The sequence below is a fragment of the Eptatretus burgeri genome, chromosome 1, assembly GCF_056783735.1.
Source record: "Eptatretus burgeri isolate ZD-2024b chromosome 1, Ebu_testis_v1, whole genome shotgun sequence".
NCBI lineage: Eukaryota > Metazoa > Chordata > Myxini > Myxiniformes > Myxinidae > Eptatretus > Eptatretus burgeri.
This window is the reverse complement of record NC_140961.1, coordinates 24,234,847-24,255,455: the sequence shown is the minus strand read 5'-3', so window position 1 is coordinate 24,255,455 and position 20,609 is coordinate 24,234,847. Positions and strand designations below refer to the sequence as shown.

Below are 20,609 nucleotides of genomic sequence, written 5' to 3'. Positions count from 1 at the left end.
TCGGAGTTTCAGAACTTTTGTAAAATGAATGGCACTAAACACGACAAATCTGCTCCCTACAAACCTGCCAGTAATGGTCAAGCCAAACGTGCTGTTCAGATCATCAAGAACGGTCTAAGTCACGTCAAGGAAAACTACCGCACCAGACCACATCAAACCACCGGTCGCTCACCTGTCAAGCTTCTGATGGGTCGTGAATTAACAACACGGTTATCATTAGTGCACCCGGACGTTACGATCGAGGTCGAGAATAACAAGTATCAACAGAAACGTAATCGCGACCAAACGTCGGTGTACCGGAACTTCAAGATCAATGATCCTGTTTACGTGTTTATCAATAACATTGGTGAAATGATGTTTCTTGTGAAGTTGTGTGATGGTAGATGCCTAAGTAGACATGTTGATCAACTCAGGTTACGTCATGGGGAGTGAAACATTGAACTGGCTCAAGTGCCTTTGTCACCCACGCCTGTATTAACACCACCTGTGTTTGAAGCTGAGGTGTTTCCTCATGAAAGCTTTTCACCCATCAATTTTCATTGTACCCCTTATTGAGAAGCCCACAGCAGTTGCTAGCAAGGACAGCCCTCCACTAGCCCGGAAAAGACCAGTTCATGTCTGTAAGCCTCCTGAGCATCTTGATTTGTAAAAATAATAAAATATAAAATAAAAATGGGGGGTGGAGGCTAAGATGTATCAGTAGTTTATGGTAATGCATGCATACATGAGTGCACCGGGGCATGGTTAAGAGGCGTCATGTGACCCGACCATGTTCCGATGCTGTGCTATGTTATGCTGTGCTGTTGGTCTCAATGGAATGGGCACTTCATTTTGATAGTTTGGCCATCCAAAGTGGATCACATCCAACAGAAGTTGTAACTGTTGTCGAGTCTGTTCCTGCAGCTGGACATCCCTCTCCTTGGTGATGGAGATGAAGTCTAACATGGAAACTTGCTCCAGATTGACTTATTGTCCCAACAACTGGTGAGTCTGATAAGCACGAGATAGTGTATCTGGTCGCTGCATGTCTTTGCGACTTTTATACACGACCTCGAGATCGTATTTCTGCAGACGCATGGAAGCAGACAGAAGAGGTTTTTTGAAAATCTCTTGAAGTAGCTTGTGATCCGTAAATACAGTCAATGTCTTGCCAAATATGTGGCAGTGGAATTTCATACAGGAATGGAGGATTGCAAGCATTTCTTTTTTAATCTGAGCATACCATTGTTCCTCCTGCAAGAGGGATCGCGAAGTGTCTGCAACTGGCATCCCCTCCTGTAATATTAAGATGCCACCGAGACCACTTTGACTTGCATTCGCATGGCTCTCCACCGGTGCCTTCACGTCATAATATCTCAGTACAGGTTGCTGATAGCAGAGATAATAGTTTATGGAAAGCTTGGTCCTGTGCAGGTTGCCAGTCAAAATACTATCAGCTCTCAGTAAAGCTCGAAGTGGTGCATTGACTTCACTCAGTTGGGGAATAAATTTAGCCAGGTAAGCAACAAATCCAAGGAAATGCCGCACGTCCTCTATTCCGTAGAATAGGCATATTATGTTGAGCTTCAATTCTTCAGGGGTCAGGCTTGAGTCCGTCTGCAGTAAGTAGATGCCCTACATACCGAACATCCTTTCAGCGAACTTTGCATTTTTAATGTTCAATTTGAGGATGTAGAATGTAGCCATCTCCATGACTTGCTTTAAAATGCTGTTGTGATGATCTCAATCTCGTTCTGCAATCAATATATCGTCCATGATCGTTGTGGCTACAATAATGCCATCCAACATTTGATCCATGATGCGCTGAAATATTTCTGGGGCACATTTCAATCCAATTGTTAGCCTCGGACAACGTAAATGACCCATCGGTGTATTGAAGGTCGTCAGTTTTGATGACTCCTCATCCAGGAGAATCTGTAGAAATCCACTCTTTGCATAGAATACTGAGAATAAGTTGGCTTTTGGTATGTTGGAGACCACATCTTCAACCTTCTTCATGTTCATGTTTAATGGCCTTGTTGAGATCTCTAGGATCCAAACATATTCTTAGCTTGCCATTGCGAACTGCAGCTACCATTGAACTGACCCACTCGGTTGGCTCCTCCACCGGAGTTATGAAGCTGTTATCTACCAACTTGTTCAAAACCTTGATGATCCTAAGCATTAGCGCAGCAGGTTGCCGATGTGCAGCATGTACAACCCCGTTGGCCGTTGGGTGTATTTTGAGTCGGTAGACCCCTGGTGGGGTAAGTGAAGTACTGATCATATCAGGAAAATCTCGTAGCTCTGGGGTAACAGATTCATCATCCGCTGAATGAACCTCCACCAGGGAACTCAGTCGAGCAATGAGGCCAAGGTTCTCAGCAGTCTCCCCCGATATCACGTTCTCCTGATCCAGATTGACCAACTCGCATGAACTTATTAGAAGCAATTGGCCGAATGATCTGGTTGGAGTAATTTCTCAGGGTTCTCTTAAACTTATGAAGTTCAGTGTTAACCGGTAGTCTGAAAATCCTTGAGTGTAAGTATGTTGCACCTTGCCCCTGTATCAATATGGAAGGTAATGTTCGCAATGCCACTGACCCTGACAGTCTGAGACCATTTGTCATCTGCTAGATTGCCGATGTTGTCAACCTTGTATATTCGAAGAACCTCCGAATTGCCTTCAGGTCGTTGTTCCTTGTTTTCTCCAGAATTGACGAGGAGTGTTTTGCTCAGTCGCTGTCGCCTACGGCAGACCAACATCCAATGGATCGGGCATTTGCAATAGGAACAGGCGGAGCCGACTGCAGGACATTTCCCTTGGTTCCACAAATGCCGCTCATCCTTGCCACATCTACCGCGTGCTTTAAATGCTTGCAGCTGTGATGACGAGGCACAAGGCTTGGGATGTGATTTGCTCTGAGCTGTGATAGCTGACACTTCAAGTTTGTAGTTATCTTCATTCCGCACGATGTGGATTTGCTTGCGAGACAACTCAAACTGTTGTCCAACCTCAGAGCCTTTGCTAGTGACAGTCCTTCACCTTGATCCAGTAACCTTTCCCGCACCCTGGATTCAAAAATGCCATCAATAATCAGATCTATGAGAATGTCCTTGGGATCGGCATACTCGCAGTCCATGAGAATAATCCTCAGGTCCTTTACAAAGTTATCAAAGGTCTCCTCACTCTTTTGTTTCAGCTGCTTGAGCCGGTGTCGGGCGATCCGCTTGTTCTTTCTCGGTCGCACATACGTTTCAAAATGATCAAGTACCTTGTAGGGATCATCTTTCTCAGTCTCCTCCCATGTGAACGTTTTATAAACCTCACGGCCATCAGAACCAATCCACGTGCACAACCATCCGGCTTTTTGCTTTGGGTTTAGCTCCGATAGCGGACCCGCAAACACGAATTTAATGTGATCTCGAAACCGAGTGAATTCTCCAAATAAATCCGCTGCATCCCAATCAATAGTCAGTTATTCAAAGTTCGGAAATGCCATAACATACTTATGGATGGTCGTTTGTTAGAAATCAGCAGGTTTGGTTAACTTCTGATACCATGTAAGATAACTGGTTTATTGCAGGCCCAAATAGCGTCACTGGTCTCGCAAGATCACATACATGATCCAGATCGAGTCACAATAGTCTTCATCATATTTCCAAAACCCAGAACCAATCACATGACATGGAGCAGAAACCCGAAAAAGGCACTCAGCAATGAGCCCTTCTCAAAATGGCCACCCTCTCCTCCTCTACACCAACTTCCTAGTTCACTTCCTTCCCCACAGCCAATCACAGGCTTTAGACCTGATGGCTGAACTATTTGGTCTAACTCGGTGGGGGCGGGGGAGAGGAAGAATAGAAAAGATACAGGAAAAGAAAGATCACAGACCGCAACACAACAATGCACAATTTTGTGAGATATGCAGAAATTATGTGGAATTGCAACTCTTAAGTGATTATGAGTAATCAAATTGTGCAAATGAACACGACCAATTGTGCAAATATTTATCTTGTTTGTGATGTGTATACACACACATCGTTAAAAGTAAATAATGATGGATGTTTCATTCAGAATCTGGCGAGATTCTGTCATCTCACGATTCTTCAGTAACAACAGCATATAAGTGAGGGAAATTGTAAAAAACAAAACAAAAAAAAAACAAGCTCAAATGAACTAAGATCCTCGTCCTCTTAATGATGACGTCATAAAAACGAATATGACGCCATTGTGATGTATCAGGTTTGCGATAAATGATCTGTGCTAATGCCCGGCTTGATTCCCGCAAACAAAGTTCAAACAGCTTGCCTCGTTTCGGAGATGATGGTATAGGCGATTTCCATTAGCGGTGATATTATGACGTCAACCTTTTTTCTCGAAAGAATTTCCAAAATCGGAGATGGTTACTGCCTGTGCGTGGGCTTTCTGCACATGCATGGCAAGTTTCACGAAGATCCGATGAAAACTCTGGGTTGTGAAACAAAAAATAGGAATGACATCGTAAAAATTGATATGAAGTCATAGTGATGTATCATATGTGCGGTAATTCAGCTCTGCAAATGCCCTGTTCGATTCCCGCAAACAGAAAGCAAAAAGCTTGCCTAGTTTGAGATAATTTTTTAGGCGATTTCCATTAGCGGAGATATTTTGACGTCATAAGTTTTTTTTTCTCGGAGGAATTTTCAAAATCGGAGATGGTTACTGTCTGCGCAGGATATTTTTACATATATACGCCAAGTTTCAGGAAGTTTCGATGAAAACTGTAGGCTGTGAAACAAAAAAGTCCACAAGAAGAAGATGAAGAACAACAACATGAGTAAGACTTAGAGATCCTCCACGAGGATCTAAAAAAAAAAACAACAACATATAAAGTAATTGTTAATGGAAAAAATAAGTTACAACCAGAACTCCTCGGACAAAGACCTTTGTAATGACTTGGGTTTTATGGTCCATGGTCGAGTAATTGAAGAGAAAATTGTTGGAAAAACATTCATACAAACAGAATACATTCATACCTACATATGCTGTATGCAAACAGAATAAACATATTATACAATAAGATATATTTATGTATACCTGCAACCTACAAACACAAACCTCTCCCAACTCCCACCAACTCCAGCCATCTCGCCATCCACACATTAATATTGATGACTCTTAAAACGGCTCTTGAAAATATTGTGAACATTATAACATTTTCATGAAAATCCATTATTATAATGTCAGACTGAAAAGAGAGGATCAAAAGGTTTTTCGATTCCCAAAAAGTTTCTGAGCCAAAAAACATTACATCTATTCCAATGGCATCAACATGAATACCCACTGTTTGGAAAAAATGTGAGTTACTGGTCGGTAACTTACGTGGAACAGGAATAACATCCGTGCTGATGGCACTGGCTTATATTAAGACCATTCCTTCATGATTGGGGGGAATCTGTTTGACGACTCTTTATTGCATATGTATAATTATTCTATTATTCGTGATGTTCACAACAGTGAACATGGACGAGAGTTTTGATGAGTGTAATTGTACTTGCCACTGTTCCATACCATCTTATGCCGACTCGTTATTTTTGTTTATATGTGCAAAACGAAATATTTACCTTCATTTATTATTTGTACATTGCTTTATTCAATCCCATATTTTCCAGTGGTCATAATTCCCTGGAAAATATGTATATTTTTATAAATAATGTATATATTTATAAATCTATATAATTCTTTATGTATGTATATATATATATATATATATATATATATATATATATATATATATATATATATATATATATATTACCATTTAATGAGTGGCATTACAAAGCACTAAATAGGGTTGTTTTTCTCTTTGTGTGACGGACCGTCCCGCATCAACCACAGCTTTGGTCATTCACCAGCCGCCATCTCCTCGAACGTTTCCTCAAAAACAGGAAAAGTGGAGGGTAACACAACACTTCGCTGCATCCTGCCCCAACCTACTCCCTAAACCCAGAGGCATACAGTTGTGTGTAGTGTCACATGCAGGTGCACAGCACTACTTATCTGCAATAACTCTCATAACCTTAGTTTATTTCCAACAACATATGACCAATATTAACGTTCTAGCACCATCATTTTTGCATCATATATATATATAGTTTTGTGCAATTACAACACTGCCGATTCAGAATCTTCAACGTAATTTTATTGTCCTATTATAGGCTAAACCCCACTGCAATCACCAATTTACTGCCATTGTTTTGTGGTCATTCAACTGTCGCACACATTTTCCCCACAATTTCACAGTATCGTCTCGTCATGATCCATGAGTGATGGTAACAGAAGCAGGACGATACATTAGTTGTCGCTGAAACTACAGCTGTGTTCACCTTTGACAAATCTCTGCAATCTATTAATTAAGCTAACAGCATTGATTGCCTGCACACTGTGACAAGGAGCTACACCACCAAGATTAAAATGAACTTTGATGAAAATTGCGGCATTCGGAGGTGCTACTGTGCAGAAATGACAAAGCCCGAGAAACAGAGATTCCGTGCAATTATCACACGACAAACACAGCCACTTGGGATATCACCTAGGAAATGCGTGCGTGTGCCCTGAACACATAGCCCGTCCCCAATCAGATGTTATGCACCCACGATGAAAAATTAAGTTTATTGAAATAAATATAATTCCAGCAATGTGTGTGTGTCTGTGTGTGTGTGTGTGTGTGTGTGTGTGTGTGTGTGTGTGTGTGTGTGTGTGTGTGTGTGTGTGTGTGTGTGTGTGTGTGTGTGTGTGTGTGTGTGTGTGTGTGAGACCGCTGTTTCTCGACAACCACTGGTCCGATCTAATTGAAACTTGCCAGGTATATTGCTGGGGACCTGAGGATGTGCCTTTTCAAGGTTTGATATTAATCGGACAAGTGGTTCCCAAGCTATACCCATTTATTTACCAAACCAATGACAGGACACGTTGCTGCATAGGCATGGCCGATGGGGAAAGGGCGCCTTAGTTACCGTGGCGTAGGAGTGGCAATGGTCAATGGCAGCGAATGTCATGGCTAGCAAAGACAGGGAGGTAAACTTGATTTTAATTTGGATTTTAATTAACTCTGTGTGTGTAAGTATCACAGCAGTTGTTACTTCAATGCAAGCGATAATTCGTGGAATGCATGTGAACATTCCGTATGGGCACGCACTACTTCCGGATAGTGATGACTTACTGTATTCTAATAATTTCTCGATTTCTTATGCGCATTTATAGATAAACACAATGCCCCAATCGAGTCGTCGTTTACGAGAGTGAACGAACGGCCTGTGTGGTTGTTGTTTCTGGCACGTGGTTTGAAAGTTTATTTTTTTTTATTTTGCATGTACGTCCACGCACGTATGGGCACGTACTAGTTTAAATAAATTAAGAGATTATTTTCCCTCCAAAATACCTCTTTCTGCCCTTGGAACACAATATATGACCCCCCCCTCCAAATAAATACAACATTGAGACTCAGGATTTGAACCTATGGCCTCAATCGAGTTGGCTTTTATATTTCTGAATCATAATTAATCAGTTCCATTTGGCATGGCTCAATGGGCAGCAAAAATGGCCAATCACGGTCAAATGGCACCAGTGATGATACTGGCACATTTATCAATGGTGACCAATTTATGCAAATATGACGAATTTTTGAACTCCTCCCAAGCCCTCAATGGACAAACCATTTACAAGTGGTGCCAGTAAGGGTGGACAAAATGACCTAGAGCAGGGGTTCCCAAACCCAGAGTCATAACCCAAACTTGAACCCCCCCCTCAAAATCTGTTTTTGAGGGGGGGGGTTTCATTTCAAAAGCATTTTCTCTGACAATTTTTATCATAGGTACACTAGGTACCAGTATCATTTGGGTTGCGAGGCAAATGTGATTTCAAATTTTGGGTCATGGACAAAAAAGTTTTGGAACCGCTGACCTAGAGGTACGCACACTCACCTCTAAGCTGTCTAGTCTGAGTTCTAATCGCAAACCAGCTATAAACTGTGATCCCAGTGTTTCACTGGCAGGGTGATTCATCAATGTGTGCGCTGTCCCTCAAATGGATGTTAAATCCGCATCTGCCAGCATTCGTTGGTGGACGTTAAAGATCCCATGGTGACTTTTACGAAGAGTAGGAGGGCTATCGCTGGCACCATCATCAGAAATTTGAACAGATTACAAATTTCTGCCTTAACCTACAGAGGGCATCAGTGGCACAGCCACACCCTCAACCAATGATGCTACATCGCAACCTTCTGCTGCATACAAACGAAGAAGTGGTGTCAGTGGTGGGTCTAACATTTTATAAGGGGGGTGGGGGTAGCAATGCACCCGTTTGCCCACTATCAAATCACATCCTATAATCATCATAAGCTATGTCTTACATCATAAGCCTTACATCATAAGCCTTACATCATAAGCCTTACATCATAAGCTATGTCTCAACAGTCCCAGCTTTTCCAGCTGTGCCTGGGCAATACTCAAGGCCTGCAAGGCCTATAAATATATATATATATATATATATATATATATATATATATATATATATAGTATTGCTCTCAGTTAGGCCTAAGTCACATTTGCCACGGCGGCCGTGGGGTCTCCAAAATCTACGGACACCAGCAATTATACGGCGGCCGCAGTATTTCCATGGTCACACAATGTAGCAGTCACATGTTTTTATTTTTCGGGTAGCCGCACGGCGTATTTATAAATTGTGGAGTTCGAAAACGTGGGGTTGCCATACGGTCTTTGATTTGATGTCGCACGGTGACCTTTAGGGGGCCCTGCGGCAACCATAGCATTTTCAAGGCAGACGCAAGGTAGCCTCAAGGTGCCCGCAAGGCGACCGCAGGGGGGCCCTAAGGCGAACCTGTGGCCAGACGGACGGTAACGAATGGGTTAATTTTATTTTTTTTACCAGTTTTTTTTTTTCGGCTTGTCGAATTGCTACGGGGACGTAGAAATGAAAAAAGTTAGAACTCCGCGTTATAATTCCACGGTGACCTTACGACCTGTAAAATATAGCCAAACGGCGTAGGGCCACCCTGAGGCCACCGCAGAAACTCTGCGGCCGCCGCACGTTTCTGTCAATTCAGAGGGCGTACAGCCGCCATATCCTTGCCGTAGAGCAAATGTGACAGGCCTTATGAGCTAGTGCCACCACTTCACATGTCCCTCATTCTACGTAATAAAATGAAAGAACATGGTTGTTAGGTGTTTATTTGTCATCAACCACAATGTGGTACCATATAACACCACCCAGTGATGGGAAAAGGTATTACAAGTCAGCTGTGAGACTGTCTTGCAAAGTTGTGCTCACTGTACACGTGGCACAGCTGGTGGGTAAAGGTGGGTAAAGTGCAAGTGCTTCAATGACCCTCAACAGAGGGAGGGGGTGTTACTCTCCCGTCGGGAGCAGGTGTTCCATACGAGTGTCATCATGGGATTCCCTGCCTCATTCATTTCCTGGGATTTCTTTGGATATTTTTGGGATTCATTCATGTGTTAATGTTTTGAATCGATCAAAATAAGGTTCATCAATTTCATGGCGTACTGTACAATGCAAAAAATTACACCACACAAACATCCATCAGGTTTTATTTACAGCATCTACTTTATTCAGCATATAATTTTACAAACTCCATCCACCCCAAGGGTGGGTAAACTGCTCGTAATTCTATCATATCTAAAGCTCTCAACATCATTGCCATCTTGTGCAGTGAAGCCGAGGTATAAGGCATGTAATTGCTTTCACATCACAGATCAGGATGGTGTCCTCTGCGTGTTTTACCAACTACCCTCTGCTCTTACTGGCATCTGCTCCCTCAACCTTTCAACACTCTCCTCGAAGATGCACACCTTCTTCCAGTAACCTCCTCATTGATTAAACTCTGAAAAAAAATCCAGACTTCCTGCCCATAAGCTACTCACTTTCTCCTCCTTCCCCCGTTTGCACCTCACGGAGGGGGTTCAATCCCACCAATCCATCCAGATGCAGCGCTTGCATATCTGGTGGGACACCACCACCTCATGTCATTCCCCATTGCCACCCACAATCTTTTCTTCACTCATTACCCCCACCTCGGTTATAATATATGTACGGTTAGCGTCCCCAACGCCAACCGTACATATATTCTATATATTATTTTTCAGGAAAAAAGGATTTTTACCCAAAGGGTTTTCCTGTATAGTAAATTTAAATTGTGTCACAAGTTTTCACATTCCTCATCCTTCTGATTTATTGTATATATTTGCATTAGCATGAATAACTGAGTCAATCCCCTCCATGGGTTTAGTCATTTGGCAGTTAATATTTGTAATTGCAATCGCCGTTTGGATGATGTTGCAATGGGCTGACATTGGTCCTGGTCCTGAGAACTTAGATCCTGATAACACTTTGAACTGGTTATGAACTGGTGATTGATAGTGTTAGTTATTCACTAAATTTAGTTTTCAAAACTATAAGAGGCACTATATACTCCTCATTGTTCCATACTAGTGTGTGCCCGTACATGCGTGGCCGTACGTGCAAAAAAAAAAAAAAATAAATTCAAACCGCGAGCCAGAAGCAACCACACAGGCCGTTCCTTCGCTCTTGCGTGCCCGTACATGCGTGCCCATACGTGCAACCACTCCCCACCCCCCAAAAAAACTTTCAAACAACCACACAGGCCGTTCCTATGATCTCGTAAACGATGACTGGATTGGGGCATTGTGTTTATCTATAAATACGCATAAGAAATCGAGAAATTATAAGAATACATCAAGTCATCACTATCCGGAAGTAGTGCGTGCCCGTACGGAATGTTCACATGCATTCCATGAATTATCGCTTGCATTGACGTAACAACTGCTGTGATACTTACACACACAGAGTTAATTAAAATTAAAATCAAGTTTACCTCCCTGTCTTTGCTTGCCATGACATTCGCTGCCATTGACCATTGCCACTCCGACGCCACGGTAACTGAGGCACCGATCCCCATCCTAACCGGCACAGCACTTGACGTCATCGTCGGCCGGCCACGCACCGGCCTACGAAGCCACGCCTACGTAGCAACGTGTCCTTTCATTGGTTGGTAAATAAATGGCCATAACTTGGGAAGCACTTGTCTGATTAATATCAAATCTTGAAAAGGCACATCCACAGGTCCCCAGCAATATACCTGGCAAGTTTCAATTATATCGGACTAGTGGTTGTCGAGAAACAGCGGTCACACACACACACACACACACACACACACACACACACACACACACACACACACACACACACACACACACACACACACACACACACACACACACACACACACACACACACACACACACACATACATTGCTGGAATTATAGATAGATGAAAATGCACTCATGTATAATCTCGAAACGGTCAGAGTTGTCGTATTTCGGGTCAGGGTTACTCCTTTTGTTTAATTCATCATTCCTGACTGCAACCCCTCTAGACCGTGGGCCATAGGGTGGATATCTATTTGTTTTTTTGATTTCATGACCTGAACCTAGGGATTGGGCAAGAAGGGTGTGAGATGAAGCCTTATGACCCCCAAAACATCCTATTTTTTTCATAAGTGATATTGTGGTATGTTACCGAGAACCGCTCCCCCAAAACACCAGTATACACCAAGTGTATGTTACATTTGAAAAACCCATTTACACAGTAAAAAAAAAACAACACAAACGATATGATGTCATGTTCACATTGGTCTTGACAGCAATATTTATTAATTCAGACCCCCAAAAAGTAGTAAAAATGTTGTTTTAAAGACTCGAGATAGCCACAATTTGTCTCCTCGGCTTGGTCATCTTGAACCTTGTCCAAAACATCATACAAATAGTGCAGTTATTTCATCCTCTTCAGCATCAGAGTCTTCCTCAGCTTCAGATCTGGAGTCTTTATCATCATTATTATCATCAAAGTCAACATGGCCAGTTATGTTTGAGCAGTCGTTCCTGCAAGTCGCACTTGCACAAATCTGTGCACGGAATGTTATTCTGTAGGCAAGTGCATGTAGTTTCGTCGCTGCATCGTGTCTTCTTGCAGCTTCCAGTTACAATTATAATCCCACAGCACGTACTGATTCACACCTCATGATGTTTGAGATAAACATGACAAATCACCTCAATATTGCCTGGCAGACTTGGCAAAATTGTACTCAGAAAACAATCTAATTTTTCATCCCTTGAATTTGGTATGTTGAAATGCACTCTCTTGTGGTGCTTCGAGACTGTGTAGAGAAGATCTACAGCATCTTTCAGATGATTTACACAAGAGGTATGTGTATTATTTTTGATGCTTGAACTCTTGACTTCTTAAAATAAATGTACAGCGGATGTCTATGTACTGATAATGGAGGACTCGAGATCCATCAAGAAAATGTCAGTACAGTTAAAAGATGTCTCGGCGTCGAGTTATGGTTAGCAGGACTAGATTCCTTCCCCACTTCCTCAGACTTCCATTTAAAAATGTATTTGTTTCATACCTCCTTGCATAAATATTGGACGGTTCCTTCAAGTTCAAAATCGTTCAAGACGACACACAAAATAATTTTACGTTAAATATACCTCACAAAAAAAAAAAAAAAAAAAAAAATCAACCTAAGTTTTGAAGCATTGTCATGATTTATTATTCAAGTTATTCAACCTACCAGTTTTGGCTGCATTTTCTTCTCTCTTTTTCATGCTGCTTCGCACCCTGCTCACTCGTTGTTTGCCGGTAAATCGTGAATAACACATTCGATGAAACGCTGCATCTTGCGGTATAGCTATAGCTAGTATTGTTACCGTACTGTTGCCATGTTCGCCGAATTCGTCGAATTCGTCAGCGTGGTTCTTCACGAAATTTCTCGCAATTTCAGCTTGATCAGCTTCTAAATTCTGCCACGAAAGAACAAATTGCAAATATCGCGGCCATGTTCTGTCAGTAAAAGGTATTAAACTTGATCTTTTGGCCGGATAAATGCACATATACTGTGACAGCGTTTGTCGCTCCAACACTCGTCGTCGTCGTCGTCGTCGTCGTCGCTGTTACTGGCCGCCATATTGTTACTGGCCGCCATATTGTTACTGGCCGCCATATTGTTACTGGCCGCCATATTGTTACTGGCCGCCATATTGTTACTGGCCGCCATAACTCGCAACCAGACAACGTTCGTAGCGCGATCCTCATTGGTCAATACATCAAAATGCGTTCGAGGCTAAACAGAGATTTTGGAAATAAAATTCTAAATTTCAACATTATATTACAGGCTGACGTACAAGAATCTCACTTGTGAAAAGTCATGAACATTATTTCATATTATCATACCAATTTGACGCCCACCCGATTTTCAGGTCACGAAATGAAATGAAAAATCTGAACACCTGGCCGTCTACTCCTCCTTACTGGTGATCATGGGGCAGAGACAATGGATTCGTGTGGCAGACGCTTGTTACGAACATGTAGTGCAGCACATGCTGTTGTGGGACTCGACCTATGCCTTGCTACCTTATCATGTTAGGGGGTTCGATTTTTGTTTCACCAACTTTGCACCATCACAAATAAACGATTTGGCACTATATCATTCTGGTGAGCCCATAATAAGGGTGAAAACTGGATTGGCACCTCTGCTTTCATTCAAACCGGCGGCTCTGAGTGACACACCGATGCCATTCTAGTGTGGAGGTGATGTGCTGCCATAATTTATGTACATGACGTCATCACGTTACATTGAGCTTCAGAGTTATTTTTATTTTTTGTACACATTGTCGAGGCTCGTATGAGAGCTAACACACAATGCACAGCAAGGGGGGCAGGAGACAAGAGGGAAGGACAAAACAGTGGGGAACAGAGACATTAGGAGATCTGTGGAAGGGAGAGGGAGAGGGTGGGAAACATGGGGAATACAAGATGGATATTACAGGGACTTTCAGGACCTTACATGACAGGGAACTTTTGGGAAGGAAGTCAGGGAATTTGAGTGTGTAGTGGTAGAAACGGGATTCAGTGTGAATATTCAGTGTGCAGATATCGCAGTAGGTGGAGCTGGTAACCTTGGCAACCTCGTTCCATTCCACCAGCAAAGATTTCCAATTCATGTTTGTTGTGTCTGAAGTACTGCTTGGGAGTGAGGGTGATATTATGAAAGCTTGGCTGTGAAACAAAGTTTGGCACGTTTTTGGCTTACCACCTGATGGAAGATCACCAAAGTTCTTTCCATGCCAACTGACCACCTACAGGCACCTATCCCTCTCCACATCGCTTATTCAGGCCCCAACCTGCCCCCACCCTCTCTATTGTCCCCATAGCTTTGCTTTTGGTAATTTCCATTCCGTATTTCTCACAGCATTTCATTCTGGTTTCCCATTCGATGATCCAGAGATCAGTAGTTTCAGTTTCACTTTTCAACATCAGTTTCACGTTGGGATACCAGTTTCGATTCGTCATCACAACTTGTGATGCGATGCGAATGGTGCACAAATAAACGTCATCAAAAACGATTTTTTGGGGAATCTTTTTCGATTTGCTAAATGGTGTAGAGGGGTCTAAAGTGGCTTCAGGGTCTTAAAAGGTCAAAAAGGGGTCTAAAGTGTTTTAAGGGTCAAAGTGTCTTCAATGGGTCTAAATGTCTAAAGGAGTCTAATGGCGGAAGAGCAAAAGTGGTGCGAAGTGTCCAAATTGTCTGAAATTGTCCAAAGGGTCTGAAAAGTGTCGAAAGGATTGAAGACGGTCGATACGTCTCAAAAAGGTCAAAATGGGTATTAAAGGATCTAAGGGGTGTAAAGGGTCTAATGGGATCTACAGGCCATACAGGGTGTGTAAAGGAGTGATGCTGAAGTAAAGAAATTACCTCATGTTGGTAAATAAATTAACTCTGCAGTGGAACATGGCAATAATAGGCCAAATGACCTCATGACTGTTTAAAACACCTATTTATGTGCATCTTGGTTAAAGATCAAATCATAGAAAGTTTCCTCATGAACTAACTTTGGGACCTCAAAGCAGTAAGGTCACATACACAAAACAACATTTCGGTTTTATATAGAGAGATGTGCACCCTATTTTACTGCTGCAGCCTCTTCTTCCTCTTCTCAGGGAGGTGGCATCTCTCTTTTTTTTCTTCCATCAACCAGTTTGCAGTGAGATCTCTTGGCAAAGCCGTGGCTATTAATGGGGAAATGCTCGATCATAACCTCATTCAAGGCTACAGGAGAGCTCACCCAGAAACATCCAAAAAAGTCCTTTGACAACTCGTTTTAGTATGTAATGAAAAAGGACATTACATAACAGCTATGGAAAAACCCCCCACCCCCCAACCTGCTGTAAGTGTAAAACTCAATGACATTTGGACATACACCCACCCCCACCCCACTCCAAACCCCAAACCCCATGTGTTAGGTGCAGAAATTTTGAATGGCCCCTGAGATAAGACAACATTAAGAGGTAGGAGATATCAATAATATTGTAAGAAATGAAATATTGTTGCGAATCTGGAAGCCATGAACATTCAACATTCAGGTCCCCATAGCTCAGTTATTTCGATAAGTAAATGTGGATAGATAGCTCCCTTTCCCTTGTTTAGTGGGTAATTAAGTGGACATGCGCTGCGAAGTTATTTTGATAGTTAGGGTTTTCTTTTACATTTTTACACCCCGTATCACAACAACAACACCTTCGCTCCATCCTGACGCCATAAAGCTCGCGGCATTCTTCGTGCGCTCGCCAGCAAGCGCGCGCGTGGGCAGAGCCTAACATAGGCATGGCGTCCCTCTAAGCCAATCAGCAAGGAGCGGGCGTCTCAGCCGCCCCGTTTCCGACTCGGCACCATCGCCATTAGGCACATGGCCAGAGGTGAGGAGGTGGGCGGAGCCACAAACGCCTCCGCTCGGGACTCTGCCTAGAGGGATGGGAGTTGCCCCGCCTATCACGGGCCTGCCCAATGGAGGACGGCCAGGGAATCGCACGATGGGTCCGACCAATCGGGAGGCGAGTGGTCGGGAGAAGAAGCTCCTCCCTCCTAAAATAAAGAAGTGTGGTGGTTGTCGGGACGAGCGCGGAGGAGGCAGGCGATCAGGGAGGATGGGGAAGCAGTTTGTAGCGAGGAGGAGGATTGCGCCCCATCTGCTTTCATCTTGCTGGTGCTGGGCTGAACGCATCTCTCAATGCTGGGCTGAACGCATCTCGCTGGCGCTGGGCTGAACGCATTTCGCTGGCGCTGGGCTGAACGCATCTCACTGGCGCTGGGCTGGACGAATCTCGCTGGCGCTGGGTTGGTCGCATCTCACTGGCGCTTCTTCTGCTCTCGTCTCGTCGCCGACGCTGGGCTGGTCTGGTCTGATCTCGCAAGAGCGCTAGTCTGGTCTCATCCTGGTTCGCTCGTCTCGGCCAAACCGCACGAGGCGGGAAGGTCCATTTCGTTATTTTTGGGTGTGCATCTGTCTGTCGGCCCGTCTTTATGTAGGAACTGTTAAGTGCTTTTTGCCTTGTACATACTGCATTTTAATAGTCGGATAACTCTGCACTTTATGTTTTCCTTCCCCACCTTTTGTAAATAAATATCCATTTGTTGAATGTATCAGCTCGTTTCTGTGTTTTTTTTCATTGGCTTAACACGGTGCGTGTTGGGGAATTAAAAAAGGCCGTTGTTGCCATAGTTGTGTGCATTTGGACCGACGGGACCTTGGTAACCATCCGCTCGGGTTACGCACGGGTCGAGCACGGTTACAACTCGTCCCGTTTGATCTCCGTTGAAGGTGTGAATTCCTCGGTAGCTCGCCACATGGGCCTCGAGGTATTTTGAAGTTTGGCAAATAACCCTGTGCCCACGCGGTTGATTTACTGACGATTCACGGTCCTGTAAGGGACCCGTACCTTCGGAGTTATCCGAGGGTAACGATATGAATTCCGGGTGTTCGGTGGAGTCGACTCTGCTGCTCCAACTGGCGGTCGTGCTCGTCGCCGATACCCAGTCCACAACAATATATCTCACAAGTGATTGAATATTTCTGTGATCGTGGCCAGAAACCATTTGAAAATCAAAACAATTAATGGTTGCTAAGGGTACCAGCTTCACCCACTATGATATTTCCTCACTGAATTTTTACACCAAATTCCCATTTCTAACAATAGTACATACTCCAAAATATTTCTCCTTTGAGGTGAGACATCTACGATGAAATTAATCAAACATCTACGATCAAAAACCAAATCACTATGTTAACTTGGTTCTTCTGAACTGTACGATGCATGTATATGTGAGGTGTATATTTGGTGAAGTTAGCTAAGATGGCAACCTTTTTTCTGCAAACTCTCTTTTCACCCATGAGAGTTAAGTCTTAAGATGAACAGTAAAAAATACCTTTAAATCGATATATGGCTTGTATTTGTACAATATTCGGTTTTTGAATCATGAGTGCATTTGAGAGGTCACGTGACTCCTCCACCAATTTTACCGATATGGTTAATGTCCTAATTGACAGTTATTTTTCACATTTGATACCATATTTGACGGTCGGTGGGTACCACCTCACCAAATATATCAGTATCGGGGTTGAAATCCGAGAGAAAATGGGATTTTTATGAAGCATTGTATATATTGATGTACCCTTGCTGATATGGTGACAGGTGGCAGCTCGTGTGTTTAGAATTTATGAATTGTGAGAAAATGACTGTTTAAAACCTCTTGTTAGGTACACCATGGAACACAATGCTATCCAATAAAGTTTCATGGTGATTAACCTTAGGAGCTCAGAGGAGGAGGGTCACAAAGAAACAAACATTTCGCTTTTATATATACTGTACATATATATATATATATATATATATATATATATATATATATATATATATATATATATATATATATATATATATATATATATATATATATATATATATATATATATATATATATATATATATATATATATATATATAGTTACGAATTCTGGCCCGCCTGGTGTGCGAGCGATTGCGTAACTCAAATCGCAACCGCATCACCCACCGGACGCACAATTCAGTCGTGACCCTCCTGGAACTACCGCCAGGAGCCAGTCACGGGTGGGGGTTTAACCTCACCATGATCATGCCAATTGCCCACCCGCGCAGGATAGGGTTGCTCGCCAAATTCGACCTACCTAAGTACCTGCGCGAGTAGTCGACCCGGCGATCGTACCTCGCCGCAGGTCGGCCTAGGACACGGACCGCTTAAGCGGTCCGTTCCGTGCTACAGTGATAACCGAGCGGTGTTATCGCCGACCTCGATGGATGTGATTCTGTTTACCGGGCGTTCAAAACCCTCTACTAATTTATTCCGCGATTCAAGATGGCACTTTCAAAAGGGAAAAAGACGACGAACGGGATACATTTCACACAAGGACATTTATTTAAAGCACATATTGCACACACAACACAAGCAAGAAATAGAAAACTAAAGCAATACGACCGACTATAAGCAAGGATCAATTTACATGCACAGTTACTTACACAGTTTCTACTTGGCAGGACATGGCGCCACAGCATGCATACAAAAACAAAGAAAAACCTTCCCCATAGGCAGGGAGGTAGACGGGGTTCGTAAACCTTTATGGCACGGGACCTGGAGGACCGAACGGGTCCCGTGAGACCGAAGGGTCTTACCCGCGCCCTCCTGGCGCGACGGTGGGCAGGTCGCGACGTTGACTTCCCACGGCCTTGCGTAGTCGCGCCTGACCTCAGGCCCCTGGCATGGTCAGCGAGCTCTCTCCAGCGTTGCTGCTGGTGCTTTCACGACCCACGACCGAACAAGAAAAAACTGAAGGGCAGAAGGGGCTTCAGGACCAGAGAGAGAACGGATGATGGACCACAGGGCGAGAGCTCATGGACCAGAGAGAGAGCGGATGATGGATCACAGGGCGAGAGCTCATGGACCAGAGAGAGAACGGATGATGGAACACAGGGCGAGAGCTCATGGACCAGAGAGAGAGCGGATGATGGATCACAGGGCGAGAGCTCATGGACCAGAGAGAGAACGGATGATGGACCACAGGGCGAAAGCTCATGGACCAGAGAGAGAGCTCATGGACCAGAGAGAGAGCAGATGATGGACCACAGGGCGAGAGCTCATGGACCAGAGAGAGAGAGCGAGCCTCGTGCGCATCCACCCTTTTATAATCTGAGGCTCCGCCCTTCTCCCCACCCAACTTCTGGCTCCACCTCCCTTCTGGAAGCTTCCCAAAAAGGGTCGTTCCCTCACCCCGACCGCCTCACGCTGTTCATCCACCAATCGGTGGCGAGCTGCCCTCCCCCTGCCTCCGTCACACTCTTCGGAGAAACAGGCGGGAAAAATCCGCGCGCCCATCGGAACTCTTTTGGTTCCCTTTTTCGTTCGACGGTTTTCAACGCGGCTTGTTGCTTGCGTGGAGGTTTGTTCAAAATAACAATAGAAAAAGAAAAACGGCTATCTCAAAGAGTCGCATCCCAATGAACACAAAGAATCCCCTTTAAACAACAGTGGGGAACTATCTGCACAGAAACCTAGCGTCATAACTGATCTAAGGACCCTTTATGGTGTATTGCGAATTTCCACAGCCGTAACAATATATATATATATATATATATATATTTATATATATATATATATATATATATATATATATATATATATATATATATATATATATATATATATACACATATGTACACACATACATAGTGTTACGAATCTGGAACCCATCGCACACAATAGCCAGAGTCCTTATAGATCAGTTATATCGGCAAGTATGTGTTTCTAGTTAGGGTCCTGTCCCTTGTTTAATGGGTAATTAAGTGTACGTGCGCTGAGAAGTTGTTTTATAGTCAGGTCTTTAAATCCTTAGATCCGACAAACCAACCACCCTGCAATTCCCATTCACAACTCCTCCACTGAACCAGCGCTTTACCGGGCTCCCCTTGCTGTTCAGTTGGAGCGAACAGCGAGTTCCCATTCACAACTCTTCCACTGAACTAGCGTTTTACCAGGCTCCCCTTGCTGTTCAGTTGGAGTTTTCACAGCGCGTCAACACACCTGATCCCTGTACAATCAGGAGCGAACAGCGCGTCAACACACCTGATCCTTGTCCAACCAAGAGCGCACAGAGCGTCCGACACCGAGGCTCCGCCCCACTCAGGGAGTAGATAAAAAGACCAAGCTCCCTTTGGAGGGGTGTTCGTCTTCATGTTCGTGTTGGCGCCGGAGCCTAGTTGTGTGTCGGAGCCTGAGGAGAATCACTTGCTTCACCGGCCTCGCCACCTCCTCGCTTGTTTTTGCCGTCCAGATCGTGCTGGCGTCTGCCGCTCCACTCCTGGTGCCTTCGTTCTTGATGCGACGTGAAAGCTGAGGGTTTGAGTCCTGCCACTGAGCCAGATCGTCGAAGACCGCACGAGGTGGACAGGTCCAAGCACAGGCTCTGGCCTCCAGCTCACCTTTCCTCGAACTGGAAGCCTTCAATAAAGACCTGACAGGGTCCATTTCTTTTGGGTGTGTGTCTGTGTGTAGGCCCTGTCTCTTAAGTAGAATTGTTAAGTGCTTTTGCTCACTGTACATTGCCTGCCTGATATTCGGATAACTCTGCCCTTACGTGCTTCCCGCCCCAATTATTATTGTAA

The 20,609-nt window shown here is 43.8% G+C and overlaps 1 long non-coding RNA gene and 1 pseudogene across 1 annotated transcript in view; one reads left to right on the top strand and one right to left on the bottom strand.

Moving 5' to 3' along the window:
- LOC147034037 (uncharacterized) overlaps nt 1–20,609 on the top strand; it is a 59,809-nt gene that overhangs the window by 20,113 nt on the left and 19,087 nt on the right. The window lies entirely within an intron of this gene.
- On the bottom strand, nt 2,089–5,560 carry LOC147034038 (uncharacterized; annotated as a pseudogene).